The sequence below is a fragment of the Camelina sativa genome, chromosome 2 (assembly GCF_000633955.1).
Source record: "Camelina sativa cultivar DH55 chromosome 2, Cs, whole genome shotgun sequence".
In the NCBI taxonomy this organism is placed as follows: domain Eukaryota; kingdom Viridiplantae; phylum Streptophyta; class Magnoliopsida; order Brassicales; family Brassicaceae; genus Camelina; species Camelina sativa.
In genome coordinates this window covers 2344663-2353353 of record NC_025686.1, presented here as the reverse complement: position 1 = coordinate 2353353, position 8691 = coordinate 2344663, and positions in this window count along the sequence as shown.

Genomic DNA, 8691 nt, shown 5'->3' with positions numbered 1-8691 from the left:
AGCTGGATCATGTGCTGGCTAATGATGATTATGGTGTTTTTGATGCAGGTGGTGTCTCAAACCATCTCCGCTGTCGAGTGAAAATTGGTGCGGATAAACCCCTCATTCGTAAACCCTTCAAGTTTACAAATGTTCTAGCCTCTGATCAGAGTTTTCTCCCCATGGTTCAATCTTTTTGGGACACTACGGAGGCACTCTACCATTCCACCTCTGCAATGTTCAGGTTCTCAATGAATTTGTTTTACCTATATCTCATAGATCTTACACTGTATTGTATTCTTTTTCTATTTATGTGACTGTGACTGTGTATTTGTGCATGTAATGATACTATCTCTATTCCGCGTATAATGAGTTAATGACAATGTCTTCCCACAAATTAAATATAATCTGTAACAAAAGAATTATTATTTTAATGTTTAACTATTTTAAAATTGGAGACACAATGTGTTTAATTTTTTGGTACATATATTTTGAGTAGAATGTCTCTATGTAAAGACAATCTCTCCTTGACACACAAAAAAAAAAAAGCACCCTCTCCATTTAATTATTAACAATGATATATCCCGTGTTATAAAGTATATATCAACATTGTTTTTCAAAATATAGTAATAAAAAATTTATTATATTTAAAAAAAAAATTATTTTGTTTGAGATAGTATTTACTTAATATTCAAATTATTTGGTAAATCAATATATATCTTTCTGAATAATAATTATTTTAAAATATTATAGTATTGTTGAAAACACAAAGATGTGCAGTGTGGATGCTCTTAGGGCATCCTTAATGGGAGAACTATTTTTCATGTTCTTAGATTAAATATATTGTGTAAATAATCTAAGATCAGATGTTAAGATCATAGAGAAAAAAAATGGGGAAACTAATTATGGTGTTCTTAGAATAAATATAAAGTGAAATAATGTAAGATCAGTAGTTAAGATCTTTTGTTAAAAAGCTAGTTATTGGGAGAACATGTTTAAGATCATAAGATTTAATAATATAATATTCATAAATATTTCACAAATTATAAAAACTTATAAAATAACATTTAAATTGCTTACTTATAAACTTGAAAATAAAATGTTAAAAAAACTAACATATTACATATTACCAAATTTATTCCAGATATGCTCTATCAAATCCTCCTTTAATTTCTGATGTGCTTGTCGATCACGAACTATTGTATGGCCATCACCTAAACCCTCAAGATTTGTAGACATATTAACTGAAAACGAAAGATCCGGAATATTTCTGGTTCCATCATCTTGTTGGAATTCATGTGCGTCATAGAGTGTGTATGAATCTCGTTCATCTTCGACAATCATATTATGGAGTATGAGACATGCTCTCATAATATATGCAATCTTACCCTTTGACCATAAAAGAGATGGATTTTTAATCATGGCGAATCTAGATTGTAGGACTCCAAATGCACGCTCAACATCTTTTCGTGCACCTTCTTGTTTTTCTGCAAACAAACGATGTTTCGGATGTTGTGGTTGTGGGATGGATTTAACAAATGTCGCCCATTCCGGGTAAATACCATCCGTCAGATAGTAAGCCAAATTATATTCATTTCCGTTGACATAGTACGTAACTTCGGGAGCTCGACCGTAAATAATGTCATTAAATACTGGTGATTGATCAAGAACATTTAAATCGTTACAAGTACCTCGAGCTCCAAAAAATGCGTGCCATATCCAAAGATCTTGTGAAGCTACCACCTCCCAAACTATTGTTGGTTTACCGGTGCCTCGTGAATACATTCCTTTCCAGGCGGTTGGGCAATTTTTCCACTTCCAATGCATACAGTCGATGCTCCCAACCATCCCGGGAAAACCCCGCAGTTCTCCGTAAAAGAGTAGCCTTTGAAGATCTACTTGTGTGGGTTGGCGTAGGTATTCAGCGCCAAACAAGTCAACTATTCCGACGACGAAATGTTCCAAACATTTACGAGAAGTCGATTCAGACATACGTAGATATTCGTCAACCGAGTCCGCCCCAAGCCCATATGCTAGTAATCGAATTGCAGCAGTACATTGTTGTATCGGTGAGAAACCATTCCGGAAAGTTGCATCCTTTTTTGGTTTAAAATATGGAACTTCTTCACTGAGACGATTGACAATACGCAAGAACAATGACTTGTTCATGCGAAACCGTCGGCGAAATTGCTTCGTCGTGTAAGTCGGATTATCACTAAAATAATCGTTCCACAAACGTTCGTGGCCTTCTTCCCGTTGTCTATCGATATAAATACGTGGAGATGGTTCCTCCGGAATTTCATGAACAGCAGCTTCAAATTGATTACTAAATTGCTCTTGAAAAAATTTGTTCATACTATCATTATTTGGATCATAATGATAGTGAAATTTATTTGAAGAAGATGCCATAGCAAATAAGAAGAGAAAGAAGTATTTGAGAGGATGAGAAGGACTGAAATATTTAATTTTGGTTATAGAAGGAAATAACAAAGCTTGACGATGTTTGTGTTGGTGGAAGGAGCAAATGTTTCTCATCTCATATATACAAGTGATCAAACTAAAGTCCAAAGAAGGCAAAGACATAGCAAACATCACGGGTTCATTCACGAGTACATAGCGACATCACAGGTTCACTAAATAAAAATCCAAACATCACGGGTTTGGTAAACAACATCACAAAATAACCACCACACATCACGGGTTCACAAAACAACCACCACACATCACGGGTTTGGTAAACAACATCCGAAAGCAAACAACAACATCACGGGTTGATCATTACTTGAGCTGGTTCACTTGGTCAGTCAGCTGGATCACTCGGTCCTTGAGCTGGATCACTTGATCTTTGAGCTGGATCACAAGTACCTTGAGCTGGATCACTTGATCGTTGAGCTGGATCACTTGTTCGTTGAGCTGGTTCAGTTGAGCTGGTTCCGGAGGATAGTAACAGGTCTCAGCCTCCTCTTCTGACTGCGTACTATAGTCTAATGGGCTGTTTATACCATAGTCATATTCACGGTCCATGACTTCTTAAACCTGAAACCGAAACACATATATAAGTTGCTGAAAAACATATATAAAACATGGATTCACATATAGCATATTAACATTGATATGGATTCACGGGTTCATATAGCATATAACATATATCATATTAACATGGATTCAAACATCCGAGATTCGCTTAGACAACAAACAAGATGGACAAACATCCGCATACATAGCTAAAAAAAACATAGTTAAAACAGTTCCGCCATTAGCTTCTTCTTCAATGCTTTTTCATCTTCGTCTAGGGTTTCATTCTTGGCAATGAGAGTGTCAAGAGTGGACATCTTTTGGAGTTGTTTCATGCCCTCTAAATCCTTCTGTTTTATCTCCCACATGTGACTAAACTCCGCAGATGGTGCAGCCTTCTCTTTGCCTTTGTTCCTTACTCTTTTCGTTGCCTTGATGCCCGCGGGTCTGCTCTCGTGCTCACCAACGACAGAACCCGTAGATGGTGCAGCTTCATCAGCTTTTCTCTTGTTAGAACTGGTTGTCCTCGGAGTGGGGTTCATAGCCTCGAGACTTGTCCATTTCTGTTCATAGCGTAGAACATTCCAAGCATACTCCATACCGAACTTCTTCTTGTACAGGTTAGTGTAGATTTGGTGAGCATTTTGTAAAACATCTAGATCGTTCATCCCACTAGCTCTCTCACTCTCTGCCTCTGCAAAAGCTCCACAGAACTTGCTCACATCCTTACTGATTTTTTGCCACCTTTGTCTACAATGGTCAGGGCGCCTAGGCTCAGCACCATCACGGACATGATTACTTGTTTCGTAGTAGTCTCCTATACGGATCCAAAAGGACCCTGACTTTTGCCCATTCCCAACAACTGCATCCTTCGATGTGTTTAACCAGCCGCTTATTAGGACTAAGTCATCTTGGCTGGACCATAGCCTTCTCTCCCTTCGCTGTTCTGCTGTCTCTTCTGTTTGACTAGGAGCTTCACTCGGCTGTGAACTTGGTTGTGAACTTGGCTGTTCACTCGGAAGTGAACTTGGTTGTGAACTAAAATAAGGAATTTGAGAGGAACCAATGTTTACATTGGGAGCAAAGCTATCATATGGGAAGTTAAGAAGGCTAAAGTAGGGTTGAGACTGATTGTTAGGAGTATTGTTTGATTCCATAGCAATCAGAATTAAACAAAGAAAAGATATTGTTCGAAGGTAGATGTTAGAAGAGAAGTAAAAGTTATGATAGATTGGAAGAAAGAGCCAAAAAGAAGGATGATAGAAGAGAAATAAAACAAGATGGACTTAAGAAGCAAAGCGGTTTGACGAAAATATAGAGAAGTTAAGAAGCCATCATTTAATCAAAAGTTAGGAGTTGTTAGGGAGTTTTAATTGTAAATAACAACAACCTACTTCAATCAAATCAGTAGTAAATAAAAGTCATTTACTATTTTTTCTAAGTAAATCATTCAAAGATTTGTTAACTACTCAACTATATTTGGTGAAGCATTAATAAGTTTCAAACCTATCACAAGTTTGAATATTTTTTTCAGTTTCACAAGTTTGAAAATTTTTCAAATTTTTGACAGTTTTAAAAATAGCAGACAGTTTCACAAGTCCTTACACACACTCAAACCTACAGAACAAAACTACAATCACAACGACAAGTCAAATCTAACCAAAACTAAGAGACATACAAACAAACCAAATGATAAAACATCCGACACCACAAAACGAAACCAAAAACAGACCAAAACAAAGATGGTGAGACAGACATACCAAAACAAAGAAACACTTACTTGACAGTAACTATGTCTAACATCCGACACCACAAAATGAAACCAATACCAAACCAAAACAAATATGGTGAGACATAAAGACCAAAACAAAGAGACACTTACTTGACAACAACAATGTCTAACATCCGACACCACAAAACCAAACCATAACCAATTATAATCACAGAATAAACACTAATATCACAACTCAATTCAAGAATCCAACCTTGCGACTAACCTTTATCTTTCGAGCAAACGCAGATTTCTTGAAGAATCCGGTGTAGTTTCCACTTGTTGACCTCACCTACAAACTCCGAGACAAAGAAATTTCAAGTTTAATTCATCAGTTTTATTGTTGATACAAAAATCTAAATACAACTCTCGGAATTCAATCATAGATAGATATAGATTAATCCCAAATCCTATACTATAATCGTATAATGATTAATCCCAAATCCTGTACTACACTGAAACCTAATCGTTTACCCTAAACCGAAATCTTACAGATTTGAGATTAACCCTAAATCGATAAAACCTAATTCAAAGATTGAAAGAGGAAACGACTGTGACAAACCTTCTCTGTATGACCGGAGATTTGCCCGACAAAGGAGAGGAGGAGACAAAGGCGAGTCGATTTTGATTTTGATTTCGATCGAGATTTGGTTTCGATTTGCCAAAAGCCGGACAACGGAAACGACGGAGACAACGACGGAGACAAGGAAGGAATAGGACGGAACTAGCTAAGATCCTTTCGATTTTGGTGTTTATATTGCCGGAAAATGGAGCTTCGGCGGCAAGGATGGCGAGAACGAAGCTGTCGCCTTTTCCAGAAGAGAAAGAAACCCTAGACACGATTTGCTGCGAATGAAAGAAATGAAAAAATTAACCTTCTCTCCCTCATTTTTTCGACCAATCAGAGGAGAGGAAAAATATTAGAACACCCTTTGGATCAGTTCTGAACCAAGATCAAAAATATTGATCTAAGCCCACTGTTTCTTATTTTTATTATTTATTGGGCTTAGAACAGGTGGAAAGTTATCCCATTAAGGATGGCCTTACTTAATCTAATCAAGTGATGTCAAATAATTCGTACCAAACCGGACTAAACCAATTAAACAAAACGAAACTGTCATTGTTAGTTTACATGATTCAATAGAATCTAAGAAGATCTACGAGGATAAGTACTAAAAGATGCTATGTAAAACATCATATATAATAATCGTGAGAGGGCTATATACAACTTTATTATCCATATCGCTATTTCCTCAAGCCAGAGTTGTGAATATGGTAATCTCAATAGAAAACTTTTTCTTTTACTAATATTGTGTTAGCAGTTCCATGATTGAGTTTAATTCAAATTTATCATTACAGGTACTATATACACATGTGATAGTTAAGAACCATGGAGATCACAAACCCTTGAACGTAGGTACTATACTCTTCATCATTGAAACCAGAGCTTTATTTGGTCGTGTGGATGGGTACTTCTTTGGATCTGTAACGAATCCCCACTATGTTGTGAGATTGGTGGATTCAGAGATGCTCACCCCTCAAGGTACAGGTCTCTCGTTCGTCGAGGAATTTACACAACATATTGATGTTGAGGATCTATACAAAAGATTTCATCATCCAACCGGATATGAGTTTGACTACGTTGAGGAAGAAGTAGAAGGTGAGAGCAACCAATCGGTAAGGCCTTCAAACTATTATGTCTCTCAAATGGCTCATGCTCCTCAACTTCAATATCAGCATTTTAGGAGCCGTCAAAACACTGAACCGAACGGTGGGGCACAAGACAATGTCAACCAACGTTTTTGTATGCAGTATCAACCAATGATGTACCAGCTAGAACATCAATTCATGAGACCTGAGACTAATCAGCATAATGTTCCTAATCTGCATAACCAAATGAGAAATGTTCCCAATCTAGTCCGCAATCAAGCTCCAATGATGCCAATGACATACCAACAAGACCAGCAATTCGTGAGACCTGACACCAATCAGCAGAACCAAATGAGCATTGTTCCCAATCTTTTCCCAAGTCAAGCACCAATCCAAAATCAAGCTCTAACAATGATAGTAGGTGATGTGGTGGTGTACTTGCAGCAATATTTGAGTGAACAGATCTCGAAAGTGCTGCACGATAGACAGTTAGGATCATTTTCTGTAGATCAGAACTATTCCAACCAACAACAGACTGGCTTGCCTGAACCACAGCCGGAGATAAATTCCAATCCCCAAACACAGCCCACAATGCAGCCTCAAGTGTTTATTGCTGGAACATCTTCTTACCGTGGAAGAAGTGGTGGGAGAGGTCAAGATCAACATAATGGTATAGCCAGAGGACGTGGGACAGGTCGATACTAGCGGGAGCCTAAGTAAAACGACTTCTGACATGATTTTGAACCTTTCTTTTTACTGGCATTTTCTCACAAAATAATCATTAATAAAACGTTCATGACTCTTTACTCAGGATCAGCAGATAATTTGGTTTGTTTTATGTTCTTTATCAACTTATTAAGTCATTTTTTTATTTATTTGTCATATTTTGTTAAGCTTGCCCCATTAACGTAGCAAAATCTCTGTTGGGTCATTTTATTGGAATAATTTTTGTTTAACCTTTTAGCACTATCTTGTGTTTATGTTACTAAAAACTTAAAGTGAGCTCCACACCTCTTGTCTCTTGATGTGGTGGATGAACCATCAGTGCGTTGTTTCTGATCAAAATGATACCAAGGTGAAAAAACTTCCGATGAGCCTCTTGATCTATTTTTTAAAAAAGGTTCAATTCCATCAGCTCTTTAAGTCATGTTGTTGTGAGCCTTTTGTGTCTCGCCTGTTTCTTGTTTTCCGGTGGATTTCAATCAAACGGAGGTGAAAGAAGATAGATGATCAAAAACAGGGAGATCAGATGGCTAAAAACTACAACACCTATTGGTGAGTTATAATTTTCGCAAATGATTACAACTCACTAATATAACATGACATCAAAGTAGATTAAAAAGTAACAATAAACATCTTTATCTATGTTTCCAAACTTAATCTTCAGGATCATATGGTCTGTTGTCAAAATCTTCTCTATCCTGCCAGACAGTATCTCAACTTGTTATGCAAATGTTTTGGATGTTGGTATACCAATATGACGGATCATCTGGTTCCACCGTTTTCTACAAGACAATTAAAAACCAATGCACCAAAAGATCTATCTAGGGTTTCATCATCAGAGGGAAAAAAAATTTTGGACCATTTCTCATATTTGTGCTTGTCATCCTTGTGCAGGGGCCATGCTAATCTTTTCTGTATCCTTGGGCAGGGGCCATGCTAATCTTCTCGGTATCGTTCCAGTTTTATTAGATGTCCTCGAAGGTGACAATCACGTACTCGACTCTTACATTATTTAAACTCAGCTTTTGTCCTCTGTTCTATGCGATGTGGTATTTTTGTTTTCGGTTAAAGCTTAAAAGGGCTCGTTTAATAAAAAAAATGGCCATTAAGATAAGTAAAAGGCCTATTTCTGATTATTAATTCTTAGAGATTAAGGAAAACGACGCCGTTGGTTTTGTAACGTTAGCTTTAATTTGTTAAAGCTAAATGACTTGTGGTTTGAAGTTTGAAAAAACAAGACTATGTGATGTTGCTAAATGTTACTGGTATCTGATTTACCGAGAACCTATGGGGGTAGTATAACTTAAACACTCAACCTTTAGATTTACTGTTATATCAGAAAAACTCGAAACGTTTGCAAGAACTGTCTCCAAAATCATCTCAAGAATAAGCTCTACTAAGACTGCTCCTTTGGACCTCTCCTACGTACCATACTAATAAAACACTCAACGTTTTATATTGAGATCGTGATGGGGACATTGGTGCATTTGGGAGAAGAATATTGTTGCGAATAGTGTAACACCCGTCGGCCAAGACAAGGTGTTATTCAAATG